The 18,970-nt window shown below is 42.0% G+C and overlaps 1 protein-coding gene and 1 non-coding gene across 7 annotated transcripts in view; one reads left to right on the top strand and one right to left on the bottom strand.

The window, feature by feature from the left end:
• The window catches only part of TAT (tyrosine aminotransferase), a 60,451-nt gene that overhangs the window by 20,971 nt on the left and 20,510 nt on the right, over positions 1-18,970 (top strand). The window lies entirely within an intron of this gene.
• Positions 16,189-16,292, bottom strand: LOC129632652 (U6 spliceosomal RNA). Its single transcript, XR_008704639.1, has one exon. It is a non-coding gene; the product is annotated as a U6 spliceosomal RNA (small nuclear RNA).

The raw sequence follows: 18,970 nt of genomic DNA on the forward strand, positions 1-18,970 counted from the left end.
GGGTGATTATTTCCTTCCCCATTTTAGGGAAGTTTTCAACTATTATCTCCTCAAGTATTTTCTCATGGTCTTTCTTTTTGTCTTCTTCTTCTGGGACCCCTATGATTCGAATGTTGTAGCGTTTAATATTGTCCTGGAGGTCTCTGAGATTGTCCTCATTTCTTTTAATTCGTTTTTCTTTTATCCTCTCTGATTCATTTATTTCTACTATTCTATCTTCTAATTCACTAATCCTATCTTCTGTCTCTGTTATTCTACTATTTGTTGCCTCCAGAGTGTTTTTAATTTCATTTATTGCATTATTCATTATATATTGACTCTTTTTTATTTCTTCTAGGTCCTTGTTAAACCTTTCTTGCATCTTCTCAATCTTTGTCTCCAGGCTATTTATCTGTGATTCCATTTTAATTTCAAGATTTTGGATCAATTTCACTATCATTATTCGGAATTCTTTATCAGGTATATTCCCTATCTCTTCCTCTTTTGTTTGGTTTGGTGGGCATTTATCCTGTTCCTTTATCTGCTGGCTATTCCTCTGTCTCTTCATCTTGTTTAAATTGCTGAGTTTGGGGTGTCCTTTCTGTATTCTGGCAGTTTGTGGAGTTCTCTTTATTGTGGCATTTCCTCACTGTGTGTGGGTTTGTACAGGTGGCTTGTCAAGGTTTCCTGGTTAGGGAAGCTTGTGTCGGTGTTCTGGTGGGTGGAGCTGTATTTCTTCTCTCTGGAGTGCAATGAAATGTCCAGTAATGAGTTATGGGATGTCTATGGTTTTGGGGTGACTTTGGGCAGCCTGTATCTTGAAGCTCAGGGCTGTGTTCCTTTGTTGCTGGAGAATTTGCTTGGTATGTCTTGCCCTGGAACTTGTTGGCCCTTGTGTGGTGCTTGGTTTCAGTGTCAGTATGGAGGCGTTTGATGAACTCCTGTCAATTCATGTTCCTTGGAGTCAGGAGTTCCCTGGAGTCAGGGTTTGGACTTAAGCCTCCTACTTCCAGTTATTGGTCTTATTTTTACAGTAGTTTCAAAACTTCTCCTTCTATACAGCACCATTGATAAAACATCTACATTAAAGATGAAAAGTTTCTCTACTGTGAGGGTCACTCAGAGAGGTTCACAGCGTTACATGGAGAAGAGAAGAGGGAGGAGGGAGTTAGAGGTGACTCAAATGAGATGAGGTGGAATCAATAGTGGAGAGAGTGGGCTAGCCAGTAGTCACTTCCTTATGTGCACTTCACAACTGGACCACTCAGAGATGTTCACGGAGTTATACAGAGAAGAGAAGGAGGAAGGAGACAGAGGTGGCCAGAAGGATAAAAGGGGGGAATGAAAAGGAGGGAGACAGATCCAGCCAGTAATCAGTTCCCTAAGTGTTCTCCACCGTCTGGAACACACAGAAATTCACAGAGTTGGGTAGAGTAGAGAGGGGTTAGGGAGGAGACACAGGCAACCTGGTGGAGAAAAAGGAGAGTCCAAAGGGAGAGAGAGCAGTCAAGCCAGTAATCTCGCTCCCTAGTGAAAAATGGGTACTGAAGATTGGGTTCTTAAAGGTACAAAATTGGTAACAAATACATAAAAGCAAAAATTAAAAATCTAGAGTAGAGTTTGGAATTTCAAAAATACGATGTTAAAGAAAAGAAGAAGGAAAAGAAAGAGAGAAAAAACGAACAAAAAAAACAAGGTCGCGAAAATTATAAAGAAAATACAGGTACAAAATTGATAACTAATACCAAAAAGCAAAAATTAAAAATCTAGAGTAGAGTTTGGAATTTCAAAAATACGATGTTAAAGAAAAGAAGAAGGAAAAGAAAGAGAGAAAAAATGAACAAAGAAAAACAAACAAGGTCATGAAAATTATAAAGAAAATACAGGTACAAAATTGATAACTAATACCAAAAAGCAAAAATTAAAAATCTAGAGTAGAGTTTGGAATTTCAAAAATACAATGTTAAAAAAAAAAAGAAGAAAAATAAAGAGAGAAAACAAACAAACAAAAACAATGTTGCAAAAATTATAAAGAAAATACAGGTATAAAATTGATATCAAATACCAAAAAGCATAAATTAAAAATCTAGAGTAGAGTTTGGAATTTCAGATATACAATGTTATATAAAAGAAGAAGAGAAAGAAACAGAGAAAAAAAAAAGTCACAGAAATTATAAAAAAAACTATAGGTACAAAATTGATAACATATACCAAAAAGCTAAAATTAAAAATCTGGAGTAGAGTTTGGAATTTCAAAAAAACAATGGTAAAGAAAAGAAGAAAAAAAAAAAAACAAGGTTAAAAAATTATAAAATATATATATATGAAGTTTGCTGAAGAAGAAAAAAATAGGGTCTTTTTTTTTTTTTGCAAAGTAATAGGTTATAAAAGTGAAAATTAGAGGAACAATAGAGGACTTAAAAATTTTTTTAAAAATTAAAAAAGAAAGAATGATCATAAAAATAGTAAAAATGTATCTAGGACTTTCTCTGGTTTTGTTGTGAGTATTGTGGGTTCAGTTCATTTTTGGCTAGTTCCTTGGTCCAACTTATATTTCTCAAGATCTATAGGCCCCTTCCTATGTAGTCCGTAGTAACCACAGGGTTTTAATCTATTGCCTGTAGCTTTCAAGGCATTTCCCTCTGTTATAGCTTCTTCTGTTTGCTGGTCTCTTCAGTGTCTGGTTTCCGCCCTGACACAAAGGGGACGGTGGAGGACACTTTTTTTTTTTTTTTTTTTAGGCTCACTTGTTCAGTCGCGCTGTGGGGAGGGAGGGAGGGATGCTGCAAACAAATAACACTGGCGTGCGCTCGCAGTGCCTCAGCCACACTGGGTCTGCCCCCGCTCACGGCGCGTGTAGCCTCCCTGCCCACACTGCTCGGGCTCTAGGTTGTTCCGCCGGGAACAATCAGAGGCCGGCCCTGGGCTGAGCTCCCAGGTCCAAGCCGCTCAGGTTCAGGCACTCGGGTAGTCCTCAGAGGCGCAGACTCGGTTGGGCCTGCGTTTTGTGCTCTTCCCAGGTCCGAGCAGCTCAGGTGATGAGGTGTTTGGCGAGCGCCAATGCTGCGACTTATCGCCTCCCTGCCACTCGGTTATCTGGGTGTAAAACCGGCGCACCTTCTCAGGCAGATGTTGGCCGTCCAGACCCCCAAGAAGTTTTAGTTAGCAAAGAAGCCTGCTTACAGTTTTATAGATAATGTCTCTTTGGGGCTGCGATTGCCCCCTTCCGGCTCTGGCTGCCTGTCACCAGAGGGGGAAGGTCTGCAGCCGGCTATCTCTGTTCAGTCCTTTGTTCCGTGCACAGGCCTGGCGGTGTCTTAGGTTAGGGCTGGCTTTTCACGTGGTAGATATCCCACAGTCTGGTTTGCTAGCCCGAATTATTTTGCTCAGATAGCGCTCAGGGTATTTAGGCCAGATTCTTACTCTAAGCGATGCAGCCCGCGCCGCGCCTCCCTGCCCAGCCCCCGCTTGCTAATGGCATGTGCAGGCGTCTGCGCTGCTTCTCCACTGGGAGTTACTGTAGGGCTCGCAATCTACGAGTTTTAATTGTTTATTTGTTTTTTCTCCCTGTTATGTTGCCCTCTGTGCTTCCAAAGCTCGGCACAGATTCGGCAGTGAGAAGGTTTCCTGGTGTTTGGAAACTTCTCTCTTTTTAAGACTCCCTTTCCGGGATGGAACTCCGTCCCTCCCTCTTTTGTCTCTTTTTTTGTCTTTTATATTTTTTCCTACCTCCTTTTGAAGAGTTGAGTTGCTTTTCTGGGTGCCTGATGTCCTCTGCCGGCATTCAGAAGTTGTTTTGTGGAATTTACTCGATGTTTAAATGCTCTTTTGATGAATTTGTGGGGGAGAAAGTGTTCTCCCCGTCCTACTCCTCCGCCATCTTGGCTCCTCCCCCCACTTTGAATCTGTACAGAGATTTTAAATAAAATTGTTTATAGCAATTTTGGGGCTTCCCTGGTGGCTCAGCTGGTAAAGAATCCGCCTGCAATGCAGGAGACCTGGGTTTGATCCCTGGGTTGGGAAGATTCCCTGGAGAATGACTACCCACTCCAGTGTTCTGGCCTGGAGAATTTCATGGACTGTATAATCCATGGGGTCCTCAAGAGCTGGATGTGACTGAACGACTTTCACTTTCACATAGCAATTTTATCAGTAATTCTGAAACCTGGACGCAACCAAGATGTTCTTCACTAGGTGAATGATAAATAAATTGGGGGATATATCCAGACAATGGCATTATAGTCAGCACTAAAAAGAAATGAGCCATCAAGCCATGAAAAGACAGACAGGAAACATAAATGCCTATTTCTAAGTGAAAGAAGCTAACCTGAAAAGGCTGCTTTCTGTATGATTCAAACTATATGGCATTCTGGAAAAGGCAGACCTATGGAGGCAGTAAAAAGATCAGTGGTTGCCAGGGATTAGGTGGAGAGGGATGAATAGGTGGAGCACAGAGAATTTTCTGGTCAGTGGAACTTCTTTTAATAATACTATAATGGTGGATACGTGTCATTATATGTTTGTCCAAACCCATAGAATGTACGACAACAAAAGTGAACCATAGTGTAAACTATGGACTTTGGATGATGATGATGTGTCCAGGTAGGTTCATTCTTGGTAAAAGAAAAAACTGTGTCACTCTGGTGAGTGATGTTGATAATGAAGGAAGCTATCCATATGTAGGGGCAGAGGATATATGAAAAATCTCCATACCTTATGGTCAATTTTGCTGTGAATCTAGAACATCTCTAAAAAAATATAACCTATTAAAAATATATCAGGGTACTTCCTTGGTGGTCCAGTGGTTAAGACTTTGTGCTTCCATTGCCAGGGGCAGGGGTTCAATACCTGGTCAGGGAACTAAGATCCCCCATGGTATACAGTGTGGCCAAAAGGTTAAAAAAGTTATATTAAAATAAAAGGAGTGATTTTTGTGTGATTAAAATAGTTGGGTTTCTTGTTCATCAGCTCCTTTTTCTCTACAAGTTTCCTTTATAATACATATATTAAATCTTTTTTTCTCAATAACATCAAGTTTAGAACTTTGCTTTTATGTCCCCTTTGATATTTAGATTGAATTGCCATGAAGTGATGTATTTCTGGGCTGGAAGAAGCACAAGCTGGAATTAAGATTGCCAGGAGAAATATCAGTAACCTCAGATATGCAGATAACACCACCTTTATGGCAGAAAGTGAAGAGGAACTGAAAAGCCTCTTGATGAAAGTGAAAGAGGAGATGAAAAAGTTGGCTTAAAATTCAACATTCAGAAAATGAAGATCATGGCATCTGGTCCCATCACTTCATGGGAAATAGATGGGGAAATAGTGGAAACAGTGTCAGACTTTACTTTTTTGGACTCCAAAATCACTGCAGATGGTGATTGCAGCCATGAAATTAAAAGACGGTTACTCCTTGGAAGGAAAGTTATGACCAACCTAGATAGCATATTCAAAAGCAGAGACATTACTTTGCCAACAAAGCTCCGTCTAGTCAAGGCTATGGTTTATCCTGGGGTCATGTATGGATGTGAGAGTTGGACTGTGAAGAAAGCCGAGCACCGAAGAATTGATGCTTTTGAACTGTGGTGTTGCAGAAGACTCTTGAGAGTCCCTTGGACTGCAAGGAGATCCAACCAGTCCATTCTGAAGGAGATCAGTCCTGGGTGTTCATTGGAGGGACTGATGCTGAAGCTGAAACTCCAATACTTTGGCCACCTCATGTGAAGAGTTGACTCATTGGAAAAGACTCTGATGCTGGGAGGGATTGGGGGCAGGAGGAGAAGGGGACGACAGAGAATGAGATGGCTGGATGGCATCACCGACTCGATGGACATGAGTCTGGGTGAACTCTGGGAGTTGGTGATGGACAGGGAGGCCTGGCGTGCTGCGATTCATGGGGTCGTAAATAGTCGGACACGACCGAGTGACTGAACTGAACTGATGTATTTTGGGTGATACATGCATTCATTCTGAATTGAGTATATCCTATGAGCTCAGTGTTGGAGATGTAGAGGTAAATATGGTTCCTACTTTCACGATTTTATAATTCAGTGAAGGAGGCAATGGAAAACAAAGAAACAATCACACCATAAATGTAACATCACACTTGCAATTAGGGCCAAGAAGTAAACTCTGGTCAGAGCAGACATAGGGCATGTTAGGAAAGATTTCCCCAAGGAAATGATGTTTGCAGTATGGTCTGTGGGGTAAGAGTGAGCCTTAGCTAGATGAGGAAGGACTGGGGAGTTCAAGGTGGATGAAAATGCAAGTGCAAAAGCCCTAAGATAGAAAGGAGATGGGGATAATCCCAGAATGATGGGAAGATCAGTGAGTCTAGGAGAAAGAAGCCCTACCATGGGCAGTTAGAGAACTCAGGTCTTCTGAGAGAGTGCTAGGGACTTTTTATCCTGAGAGCAGTGGGAAGTCAGTCAAAGATTTTAAGCTAGGGTGAAGGAGATAAGTGTGACATGATCAGAAAATACGTTTGGACCATATGAGTGGTTACAACATGGAGAACAGTTAGAATGAGCGTAGATTTCCAAAGAGATGATTACAAATAGTTCACTTAAGAGGTGATGGTAGCTGGGACTAGGAGGAGGTAGTGGAGATAAAGAGAAGGAAGTGGATTCCAGAGATCTATGACAAGTAAATTTGCTAGAACTGTGTGGTTGATTGTATCTGAGAGTAAGGGGAGTAGGACTTTGGATTGGCAGAGCGAGGAACGTGACAAATCCTCTCCCCTCAAAGCAATAACAAAACTGAATAAAATGATCAAAAACAACCACTTAGGGATTCTGGAAACTGAGCAGAAGTGTACAACAAATTGAGAAGTGTTTATTCAGGAAAAACTACTCAGCATCAGGTATGAGCAGTGAGAGTTTATAACTTCTTGTCTGGGACAGCTCCCACCCTGGGACCCAGTTCTTCAGGCTGGTAATTCCACCAGAGTTGTTGTTGTTCAGTCTCCCATTCATGTCTCACTCTTCGAGACCCCATGGACTACAGCTGGGCTAAGCTATAAAATAGCACCCTCATTGCCAGAGGGGACCAGTTGGATTTGGAGCAGGACACAGAGGAAACCCAATGCCCAAGGGTTTGTTAAAAAAAAACAGCAACGATCTTCTCTTTCTCTGTTAGTCCCTCAGTTGTGTCTGACCCTTTGTGACTCTATAGCTCTTCAGGTTCCTCATGGGATATCCCAGGCAAGAATATTGGAGTGGGTTGCCATGTCCTCCTCCAGGGGATCTTCCCAAACCAGGGATCAAAACTGGGTCTCCTGCATTGCAAGTAGATTCTTTACTCTGTGAGCCACCAGGGAAAGATCTTCAGTCAGCTCAGTCACTCAGTCGTGTCCAACTCTTTGCAACCCCATGAATCGCAGCACGCCAGGCCTCCCTGTCCATCACCAACTCCCAGAGTTCACCCAGACTCACGTCCACCGAGTCAGTGATGCCATCCAGCCATCTCATCCTCTGTTGTCCCCTTCTCCTCCTGCCCCCAATCCCTCCCAGCATCAGAGTCTTTTTCATGAGTCAAGTCTTTGCATGAGGTGGCCAAAGTACTGGAGTTTCAGCTTTAGCATCATTCCTTCCAAAGAAATCCCAGGGCTGATCTCCTTCAGAATGGACTGGTTGGATCTCCTTGCAGTCCAAGGGACTCTCAAGAGTCTTCTGCAACACCACAGTTCAAAAGCATCAATTCTTCGGCGCTCAGCCTTCTTCACAGTCCAACTCTCACATCCATACATGACCACAGGAAAAACCATACCCTTGACTAGACGAACCTTTGTTGGCAAAGTGATGTGTCTGCTTTTGAATATGCTATCTAGGTTGGTCATAACTTTCCTTCCAAGGAGTAACCGTCTTTTAATTTCATGGCTGCAGTCACCATCTGCAGTGATTTTGGAGTCCAAAAAAGTAAAGTCTGACACTGTTTCCACTATTTCCCCATCTATTTCCCATGAAGTGATGGGATTGGATGCCATGATCTTCGTTTTGTGAATGTTGAGCTTTAAGCCAACTTTTTCACTCACCACTTTCACTTTCATCAAGAGGCTTTTTAGTTCCTCTTCACTTTCTGCCATCAGGGTGGTGTCATCTGCCTATCTGAGGTTATTGATATTTCTCCCGGCAATCTTGATTCCAGCTTGTGTTTCTTCCAGTCCAGCGTTTCTCATGATGTACTCTGCATAGAAGTTAAATAAGCAGGGTGACAATATACAGCCTTGATGTACTCCTTTTCCTCTTTGGAACCAGTCTGTTGTTCAATGTCCAGTTCTAACTGTTGCTTCCTGACCTGCATACAAATTTGTCAAGAGGCAGATCAGGTGGCCTGGTATTCCCATCTCTTGAAGAATTTTCCACAGTTTATTGTGATCCACACAGTCAAAGGCTTTGGCATAGTCAATAAAGCAGAAATAGATGTTTTTCTGGAACTCTCTTGCTTTTTCCATGATCCAGCAGATGTTGGCAATTTGATCTCTGGTTCCTCTGCCTTTTCTAAAACCAGCTTGAACATCAGGAAGTTCACGGTTCACATATTGCTGAAGCCTGGCTTGGAGAATTTTGAGCATTACTTTACTAGTGTGTGAGATGAGTGCAATTGTGTGGTAGTTTGAGCATTCTTTGGCATTGCCTTTCTTTGGGATTGGAATGAAAACTGACCTTTTCCAGTTCTGCGGCCACTGCTGAGTTTTCCAAATATGCTGGCATATTGAGTGCAGCACTTTCACAGCATCATCTTTCAGGATTTGAAAGAGCTCAACTGGAATTCCATCACCTCCACTAGCTTTGTTCGTAGTGATGCTTTCTAAGGCCCACTTGACTTCACATTCCAGGATGTCTGGCTCTAGGTCAGTGATCACACCATCGTGATTATCTGGGTCGTGAAGATCTTTTTTGTACAGTTCTTCTGTGTATTCTTGCCATCTCTTCTTAATATCTTCTGCTTCTGTTGGGTCCATACCATTTCTGTCCTTTATCCAGCCTATCTTTGTATGAAATGTTCCCTTGGTATCTCTAATTATCTTAGTGGCAAACAAATAAGGAAGGCAAATGCCATAGCTATCCTGAGGGTTTGGGCAAGCAACAGGGCAGTAGATTGGTCAGAAAGTTGATAGTGAATTCAAAAACCGAGATAGGCATAGTGGGTCTTGATGAGCTCCCACAGACCTCTGGTGATCCAGAAGGCCATGTACGGGAACAGCTATCCAGTTGTTTCTAGATTAGTACTGAGTGTTAAGTTATCCTGATCAAGGGACAACTCCTAGGAAGCCAGACTTTTAAAGTAATGGAAAAAAATAACAAACCATCCATAGGTATCTGGGGCTGCATTTTGTAGGGTAAACAGACTACAGAATTAGTCCAGTCAAGTCACTATAAATAACCAAAAGAACAGCAATAGCAACAACCCGTAAGGTGAATAATCAGAGTTTAGAGTTTCTACAACATATCATATGAAGTGTCCAGCAGCTGCTGCCATCTGGCCTGACTACTAGGGACATGTGAACTCTGTTATGTCTGAGAGGACATAGAGGAGGCAGATGTAAATGCCAGATGATTGGAAGAAGCTGGAGAAATAGCTTGAGTATCATCGCAGGTCCCTAAGCTTTTGGGAGCTTCCATTCTAAGGTATCATGTTACCAAAATTCACATGACATATACGTCAACATATCAAATAACTTAAAGTAAGTTTTATATACTTTGAAATTTTCATTACTGTTTCATTTTTCCACGTGTGATTTGGCCATGACTTTTAAGAAGTTTTAGCGTTATTGTGCCACTTACTTAGCATGCAGGTCAGATCCACTCATGGTAAAGATAAAGGTGACCAGCAAATTCTTGAAGGGCTTTTTTCTGGTCATATATTAGTGGTTAAGACAGATCTGTGAGGGACTTCGTGGTGGTCCAGTGGCTATGATTCTGTGTTGCCAATGCAAGGGGTCCGGGTTTGATCCCTGGTCATGGAACTAGATCCTGCGTGCTGCAACTAAAGGATCTTGTGTGCCACAACTAAGATCCAGTACAGTCAAATACATATTTTTAAAAATGAAAAAAAAAAAGATAAATCTGTGAGTCAGAGTACCTAAGTTTAAATCCCAGATCCACTACCTGATAAATTTGGGAACTTGAGCAAGATATTTAATCTTTCTGGACCTGTTTCCTTCAAAGAAATGAAAAGCTTTCCTTCGTGAAAATGAGCATAATATTAAAACTGACCTCATAGGATTGTTGTAAGAAGTAAACAGATTAATATGCAAAACACCTAGAATTGGGATTGACATATAATAAGTTCTGTGTAAGTATTAGCTGTCATATTTATTTTTTCTGTGTCGCTTCACACCTGAACCTTCCTATAGTTTGTACAGAAGGGAAAGCACAAGTTTGAATTTTTTTTTTAAAGAAGGGGAGGGCTTCCCTGGTGGCTCAGTAGTAAAGAATCCACCTGCCAACGCAGGAAATATGAGTTCAATCCCTGATCTGGAAGATCCCACATTCCGTGGAGCCACTAAGCCTGTGGGCTATGACTATTGAGCCTGTGCTCTAGAGCCCAGGATCTGCAACTGCTGAGCCCACTGCTGAAGCCCTTGGGCCCTAAAGAAGCCACTGCAATGAGACTCCTGCATGCCACAACTACAGAATAGCCCCCACTCCTCCCCGAGTAGAGAAAGCCTGTGCAGCAATGGAGACCCAGCAGCCAAAACAAATAAATAAGCAATTTTTTTTAAAAAGAGGGAAAAATCATGGTAGACATGACTTGAAGATGCATGGAAAAGGACAGTTGGAGTCGGAATATTACCATTGTGCTGGAATGTTCTTCCAGTTCTGCCTACATCAGACACAAATTGTGGCTGCCAGTTTCGGACTGTCACTCCATGATGAAAAACCAAAATATACAAACTTGTCCAAATTGTCATTTTTATTAATGAGTATGTATATTTGGTCTGATTTATTTGGTACTTGTAAATTACATTTTTTATGAGTTTTAAAACATCAAAATGTTTGAATGTGTTCATATCTTACTTCCTCTTGGAAATGAACATTCACCTCTTGATTAAACTGGGTTGTTTAAGTACTCCCTTGAGCATGGAACTATCTAGAACTGTATTTAAAAAAAGTTAAACAAATATGGCCCTTGCCCTCAGAAATGCACAAACATGGAAAGAAACAGGGATATATACCCTTTCCTAGAGTCCACACTTTAGCAAAAGCACAGGCCAGGAACACGTTGATCAAATATTTACAAGACACATAACCATTACAGTTAATAATTTTCATGTTAGGGCACACTGACATCTAAGTGAGAACTTAGTGGCAGTTAAAAATCAATAGAACAGTAAAAATCAGGAACTTCTATAAGCAATTTCATTGGTCACTTTGATAGATTGATCATACATAAAATCTGAGAAAACACTACTGTATATATGTGTGTGTACCTAAAACTGTAACTTTATATTTTTTTATTTATTTTAAAGAAAGGAGACAGTGGTTCCTGGGAGACCCCAGAACAGCTAACATTTACATGCTTTGTAGTTATGGATTATTCCTTTGATGTCAGGCAATATTCATCACAAATTCCACAAGCCCTGGGTCCCTGTGGGTGGGAAACATTTGCAGGATCAATCTCCAGTCACTCTTTTTTGGTTCTTTCCTCACTCCCTGTGTCCCTCGGCAGCCTCTAATTATCCCGTCTCATTTACTAGCTCTGCCTCAACTACCTGATGCTCATTTGAGGGGTCTGGGGCAGGAGAAGAGATGTCTTCCATGGCACATGCAATAAGGTGCAACACTGGAGTCACTGAGTCTGATGTTTCTCAATATTTGCTCTGTGTCAGAGACAGGCAGCCAGAGCTGATCTCTTGTTCCAAGGCAGTGAAATCGTTTTGTAAAGAGAGGGGAAGGAGTCCACCCAGCCTCAGGTCTGAAGGCTAGGAGGTTTGCCTGGCAGTGAGTCTAGCCTTCCTTTGCTCTCATTTGGCAAACTGACCCCTCCCTCAAGCTTCCACTCAAGGTTTCATAAAGTCCTCTCCTTTCCTCTGGGCTCATCCTGAAGCTCCTTACAGACCTCCATGGTGACAATCATTGGTTTCCCAGCTTGTCTTACCTGTCTATCCCCAATACATACCACAGTGCTAGTCACATCAAGGGCATTCAACAAATGTCAATAGGACAAAAGTCAACCAAAGTAGGTTGTTTCACTTGATGATCATTGGCCAGAAAATTCAATGGCCTAATTAACCAGAGAGTAAGGGGGTCACTTTGGTTACAGAAGTTCATGATTTTTATTATTTTACTGGCAACCCACTCCAGTACTCTTGTCTGGCAAATTCCATGGATGGAGGAGCCTGGTAGGCTAGTCCATGGGACTGCAAAGGGTCGGACATGACTGAGCAACTTCACTGGTGGTGGACAGGAAAGCCTGGCATGCTGCAGTCCATGGGGTCACAGAGTCAGACATGACTGAACTGAACTGAACTAACTACCACTTGTGTGTGCGTGCTTAGTTGCTCAGTCATGTCCGACTCTTTGTGACCCCATGGACTGTAGTGCGCCAGGCTCCTCTATCTGTGGGGATGCTCCAGGCAAGAATACTGGAGTGGGTTGCCGTGTCCTCTGCCAGGGGATCTTCCAACCCAGGGATCTAACCCAGGTCTTCCACACTGCAGGCGGATTCTTTACCATCTGAGCCACCAGAGAAGCTCAGGCTACCACTTAAGTACCATAAATATAGGCTATTATAGTTGGTATGACGGAGAAGGCAATGGCACCCCACTCCAGTACTCTTGCCTGGAAAATCCCATGGATGGAGGAGCCTGGTAGGGTGCAGTCCATGGGGTTGCTAAAAGTCGGACATGACTGAGTGACTTCACTTTCACTTTTCACTTTCATGCATTGGAGAAGGAAATGGCAACCCACTCCAGTGTTCTTGCCTGGAGAATCCCAGGGACAGGGGAGCCTGGTGGGCTGCCATCTATGGGGTCACACAGAGTCGGACACGACTGAAGTGACTTAGCAGTAGCAGCAGTTGGTATGAAGCAATGTGGTCTGGCGGATAAGAATGCAGATACCTAGAATAGCTGCCTTGGTGTCAGTTTTGACTTTGCCATTAGTAGCTGTGTGACCTTGAGCAAATTCCTTAACCTTTAGGCACCTGGGTTTTCTCATTTGTAAAACAGGGCTCATAACAGTATGTACCTCATGTTGTTGTTGTGAAAATCAGATGAGTTAACATCTGTAAAATGTTTATGTGCTTAGTTGCTTCAGTCATGTCCAACTCTTTTCGACCCTATGGACTGTAGACTGCCAGGTTCCTCTGTCCATGGGGATACTCCAGGTGAGAATACTGGAATGGATTGCCTGGCGAATGGGCTGACACTGTACAAGTACTCAATTGATATTTGTTGATGAGTAAAATTATTTTAAATTCTCAGTACATTGTTAAACAAGATACTCATACTCTTTTTTTGGTTTTTCTTTCAGCTGCTTAATTTTATTTATTTATTATTATATGATTATATTTTGGCTGTACCATGTGGCACGTCATATTTTAGTTCCCCGACTAGGGATCAAACTTGAGTCCCCTGCAGTGGAAATGTAGAGGCCTAAACATTGGAATGTCAGAGAATTTCCCAGTTGCTTAATTTTATGTTCTGTTTAGCTTAGGTATTGAAAATATCACTCTCTGGGTTATTGCTGCATGCACATGTGCTAAGTTGCTTCAGTCATGTCTGACTGTTTGCAACCCTTTGAACCATAGCCCACCAGGGATCTAAACAATGAACAGAGTTAATATAAGCAAAGAGCTTTGAATGGTGCCTGACACCATTCAAATGGAGCCTGACAAGGGCTCCATTTTAGCTGGCATTATGTTATAATTTGTTCATTCAAAAAATATTTTCTGAGTGACTATTATGTGCTATAGCTCAGTTGATAAAGAATCCACCTGCAATGCAAGAGACCCCAGTTTGATCCCTGGGTTGGGAAGATCCGCTGGAGAGGGATAGGCTGGTGGTGGTTTAGTCACCAAGTCATATCTGACTCTTGCGACCTCATGGACTGTAGCCTGCCAGGCTTTTCTGCCCATGGGATTCTCCAGGTGAGAATACTGGAGTGGGTTGCCATTCTCCAGGGGATCGTCCCAACCCAGAAATAGAACCCAGGTCTCCTGCATTGCAGGCAGATTCTTTACCAACGGAGCTATGAGAGAACCTCATAGCTACGGGATAGGCTACCTACTCTAGTATTCTTGGGCTTCCCTGATGACTCAGCTGGTAAAGAATCTGCCTGCAATGCAGGACACCTGGGTTTGATCCCTGGGTTGGGAAGATCACCTGGAAAAGGGAAAGGTTACCCACTCCAGTATTCTGGCCTGGAGAATTCCATGGACTCTATAGTCCATGGGGTCGCAAAGAGTTGGACATGACTCAGTGACTTTCACTTTCTTTTCATTATGTGCTAGGAACCAGGGATACATTGGGGAACAAAGAAATCAACATTCCAATGAGGTAAAGGACAATAAATAGAACATGTAAAATTCAGATCATATTTCATAGATTTTAGGACACATGTTTTTATGTCTTAATATCTTAGAACTTGGGATGCATCTTGTAACTGATGGCATTTTGCCTTTGTAATTGCTGGCATTTTTCTTTCGTACATAAAATGGTGATACATGTTTCATGCAATGGCATCTTAAATTTGATGTTATATGAGAGCATGTTAGGCTTCCTCCGTGGCTCAGTGGTAAAGAGTCCATCTGTGATGCTGGAACAGCAGGAGATGCAGGTTCAATCCCTTGGTCGGGAAGATCCCCTGGAAAAGGGAATGGCAACCCACTCCAGTATTCTTGCCTGGAGAACTCCATGGACAGAGGATCCTGGTGGGCTACAGTCCATAGGGTTGCAAAGAGTTGGACGTGACCGAAGTGACTTAGCACACACACACACACGAGAGCATGTTAGATATAATCAATGATATAGAAAAAATAAGGCAGGATGAGGGTAGGGAACTTGAGAAGCTTTGCAACTTAAATATGGCATATACTCTTGTGTCTTTTTATATTCACATATTTTAGAAGTCAAAACCACAATTATTAAGTCAAATAATAGTTTAAAAACATTGTGCCAAATGCAATGTGGTATCCTGAATGGGACTCTAGAACAGAAATAGGATTTTGGTGGAAAAAGAGTGAAATCCAGATGAAGTTTGCAAGTATAATTAAGGGCTGAATCAATGATAATTTCTTAATTTTGATGATTATACTGTGGTTATATGTAATAACATTAGCAGGAACTGGGTAAGGATATATGAAAAATCTGTACCTTCTTTACAACTTTTTTGTATATTTACTTTTATCATCAAATAAAAACTTTAACAAAAAATGTTATTAGTGAACTTGAAGCCACTCTGTTTACCAAGAAATAACCTATTTGTTTGGACGCAATTTCTTTGTAAGATATTTTACCCAGTAGGCACATTCATGCATGCAAACAGTTTTGGATTACAAGGCTGAAAGGTAGAAAAGACAAGAAGAGTTTCGGGAACCAGAAGTAATAACCGCTAACAATTATCAAATATTTACACAGTTCCAGCATTGGTTAAAGTCCTTTATACATGTTAATTGACCAGATCTCACTGCAGCCCTATGATGTTGGTGCTATCATTATTCCCATTTTCACCAATGAAGAAGCTGAAGCACAAGGATTAAGTAATTTGCTCAGTTTAGGAAATGATGAAACTGTGGTCCAAACCTCACTAGGGCAGTGGTCCTCAGGTGGGGATGAGCTTCACTTGTTCAAGGACCCAAAGAGCCAGTGTGGCCAAGCTTGGAGAAGTTGAGGGGTGGGGCGTGTATGGTAGGATGTAGTGTTTTGTCCACAAAGGACACTTATGTTTCCTAAAAGAAAAACAAACCACACTTTAGGTGATGTCATCCTATCTGTTTCTGCAAAATTACTGTCAGTGACATCCTTCTCAGCACAGGTGTTTTGATTTGGGTTGGTTTTAGCTTTTTTTTTTTTTTTTGAGGTAAACTGTTGTTATTTTTCCTTAAAAAAAAAATTAAGATGTACTTTACAAACAGGAAAATTCACTTTTTTTTTTTTTAAAGATTTTAGTAGTCAAGAGCTTTTTTTTTTTTTTTAATTTTTTAATACAGTGGAGGAGAAACAACTGGAAACTCTCAAACAAACCTATGGATTTTTTTTTTTTTTTTAATATGGAATGCTTCACAAATTTGTGTGTCATCCTTGTGCAGGGGCCATGCTAATCTCTGTATTGTTTCAATTTTAGTATATGTGATGCCGAAGTGAGCTCTGGGTTATTTTTTTTTAATTGGAGTAGAAAATTCACTGTTTTGTGTGTGTGTGTGTGTGTGTGTGTGTGTGTACAGTTCTTCAGTCTTTGTCAAATGTGTACAGTCATATAGCCAGCACTACAAAAAAGATATGGACAGTGTCCTCCAAAATTCCTACGGCAGCCATCCCTTCCCCCACTTCCAGCCCCTGGGAAACCACTGAGCTGTTTTCTCTCCTTGTAATTCAACCTTTGCCAGAACATCCTACAAATGAAATCATACTATCACTTTTTCAGTCTGGCTTCTTTAACTTATCCTAATGCATTTGAGATTCATTCCTGGTGATGGTGTATTGGCAGTTCATACCTTTTTATTGCTCTGTAGTTTCTCTTTATTTGGATGTACTAATATTTGTTTACTAATTCATTAGCTTAAGGACATTTATGCTGTTTCCCATTTTTGACAGTTACAAGTATACTATAAACATTCACATCCAGAGTTTTGTGTGAAATAACTTAAAAAAAAAATCCTTTCCTGTAATACAGTAAGATGACTTTTAGTGTTGTATGGTTAAGTATGTGGAACTTCATGAAAAAACATTGTTTTCCAATCCAGAGTATTCATCTTAAAAAAAGAACATCAGTTTTCTTTATATGTATGCTCAAGAAGTTTCTGTTAGTATCACAATAATAAATGTAGTAGGGTTAATGGAGCATTAAATATTATCTTGAAGGAGCATTGAGATGCTTTTCTTTTTTCTTCGTCATCTATGACCTTCATTTGCCTTTTACTCAGAGTTGCTCATCTCACAGGGAAGACCAGGAAGTGTTACAGCAGAGGGAGAATCTAAGGTCAGCTCTGACTTCTAAAAAGGATTCTCAGTTTATTTTAAAGACATTAGCTGTGAGAACCAGAGTTTTTGATCCTCTTTATGAGAGAAAGGGAAAAGGCTTTTGGCAAATCAAATGAAAGGTCAGGGTTTATCTCTATGCAGTGGATTGAAAAGAGAGACAAGAGGAAAAAGCAAACTACCTTTCCTTGAGGAGGGGGTAAGAGTGGGAGGTGAGTGGGGGTGAGGGGGTCAAGGAGCCGGGAACTCTGTGGTTTTCTTTGCCTTTCCCTAACTTTCCTGCAGAAGACTTCCCACATAGAGACTGAACTTGGAGGTCCAGCCCTTCAGTTGCCAGTTATTGTTGCTCAGTCGCTAAGTCATGTCCAACTCTTTGTGACCCCATGGACTACAGTATGCCAGGCTCCCCTGTCCTCCACCATCTCCCGGAGTTTGCTCAAATTCATGTCCGTTGAGTCAGTGATGCCATCCAGCCATCTCATTCTCTATCATCCCGTTCTCCTCCTGCCTTCAATCTTTCCCAGCATCAGGGTCTTTTCCAGTGAGTCAGTTCTTCGCATCAGGTGGCCAAAGTATTGGAGCTTCAGCTTCAGCATCAGTCCTTCCAATGAATATTCAGGGTTGATTTCATTTAGGATTGACTGGTTTGATCTCCTTGCAGTCCAAAGGACTCTAAAGAGTCTTCTCCAACACCGCAGTTCAAAAGCATCAATTCTTCAGCACTTAGCCTCCTTTATGGTTCAACTCTCACGTCAGTACATGGCTACTGGAAAAACCACAGCTTTGACTCTGTGGACCTTTCTCGGCAAAGTGATGTCTCTGCTTTTTAATATGCTGTTTAGGTTTGTCATATCTTCTCTTCTGAGAAGCAAGTGTTTTTTGAATTTCATGGCTGCAGTCACTGTCTGCAGTGATTTTAGAGCCCAAGAAAAGAAAATCTGTCACTGTTTCCAATTTTTCCTCTTCTATTGCCATAAAGTTCCAGGGATACTCACTAAACCCTGGATATAAAAGGTGGGCCCATTACCTGGGGCAGGGAGAGGGGAGGAGGAAGGCTGGAGGCTGCTTCAGTGTGGGTGGGAGGAGGCCAGCCCCAGCACTTGGGAGCCATGCAGTCCAGCTTCCCGGGTGGTGTCCTTCCATGCTGTGACAGTCTATGACTGCCTAATAATTTCTAGAACCAGAGTGGGATATTTAAAAATAAATTAACAGCTTTTCCATTCCTTTTATAAAGCCTAGGGTCAGAGTCCTACCACCATAACTACTGATATCATAGTTCCCTCAAAGCAGCACTTTGCAGGACTCTCAGGTGACAGCCAAGGGAACAGCTCGATTGGAAGAGCCTTGGGAGAGATGGAGCAGGTTGCGTGTAAAGTCCCTTTGGGGTGGACTCACTTCCTGGGGGTGACTGCAGGGATCTCCCCAGCAGAGCCCCAGTTCTCTACAGACTCAACCAGAAGGATTACCTCCTAATTCCCCCTGCATCTCTGTCTGGTCCTCTGGCCTTTGCCCAGCAACTACAGAATGAGGTGATCCTGCTGACCCACCAGCAACAGCATGTGTCCTTTGCAGGTTTTATTTTAGTTTGCATGGGGTCAGCACTGATGCAGTTGACATTCCTAACTCCTCACGTCTAAAGACATCTATCGACAGTGAGTTGGGGCCAGAGGACCAGTCTGGGGCGGTGAAACAAATTTTCCTGTCTTAAACCAGTGTCCCTAGTTAGTCCTCTCAGAAGCAAGACTAAAGCACTTTCTCTCTTACTCCATCTGCTGCCGCCCTTTCCTTGGCTCACTCAGCCCACTGGCCTGGCCACACCCTGAACACACCAGGTGCCAGCCCACCTCA

The sequence above is a fragment of the Bubalus kerabau genome, chromosome 17, assembly GCF_029407905.1.
Source record: "Bubalus kerabau isolate K-KA32 ecotype Philippines breed swamp buffalo chromosome 17, PCC_UOA_SB_1v2, whole genome shotgun sequence".
Classification (NCBI taxonomy): Eukaryota; Metazoa; Chordata; class Mammalia; order Artiodactyla; family Bovidae; genus Bubalus; species Bubalus kerabau.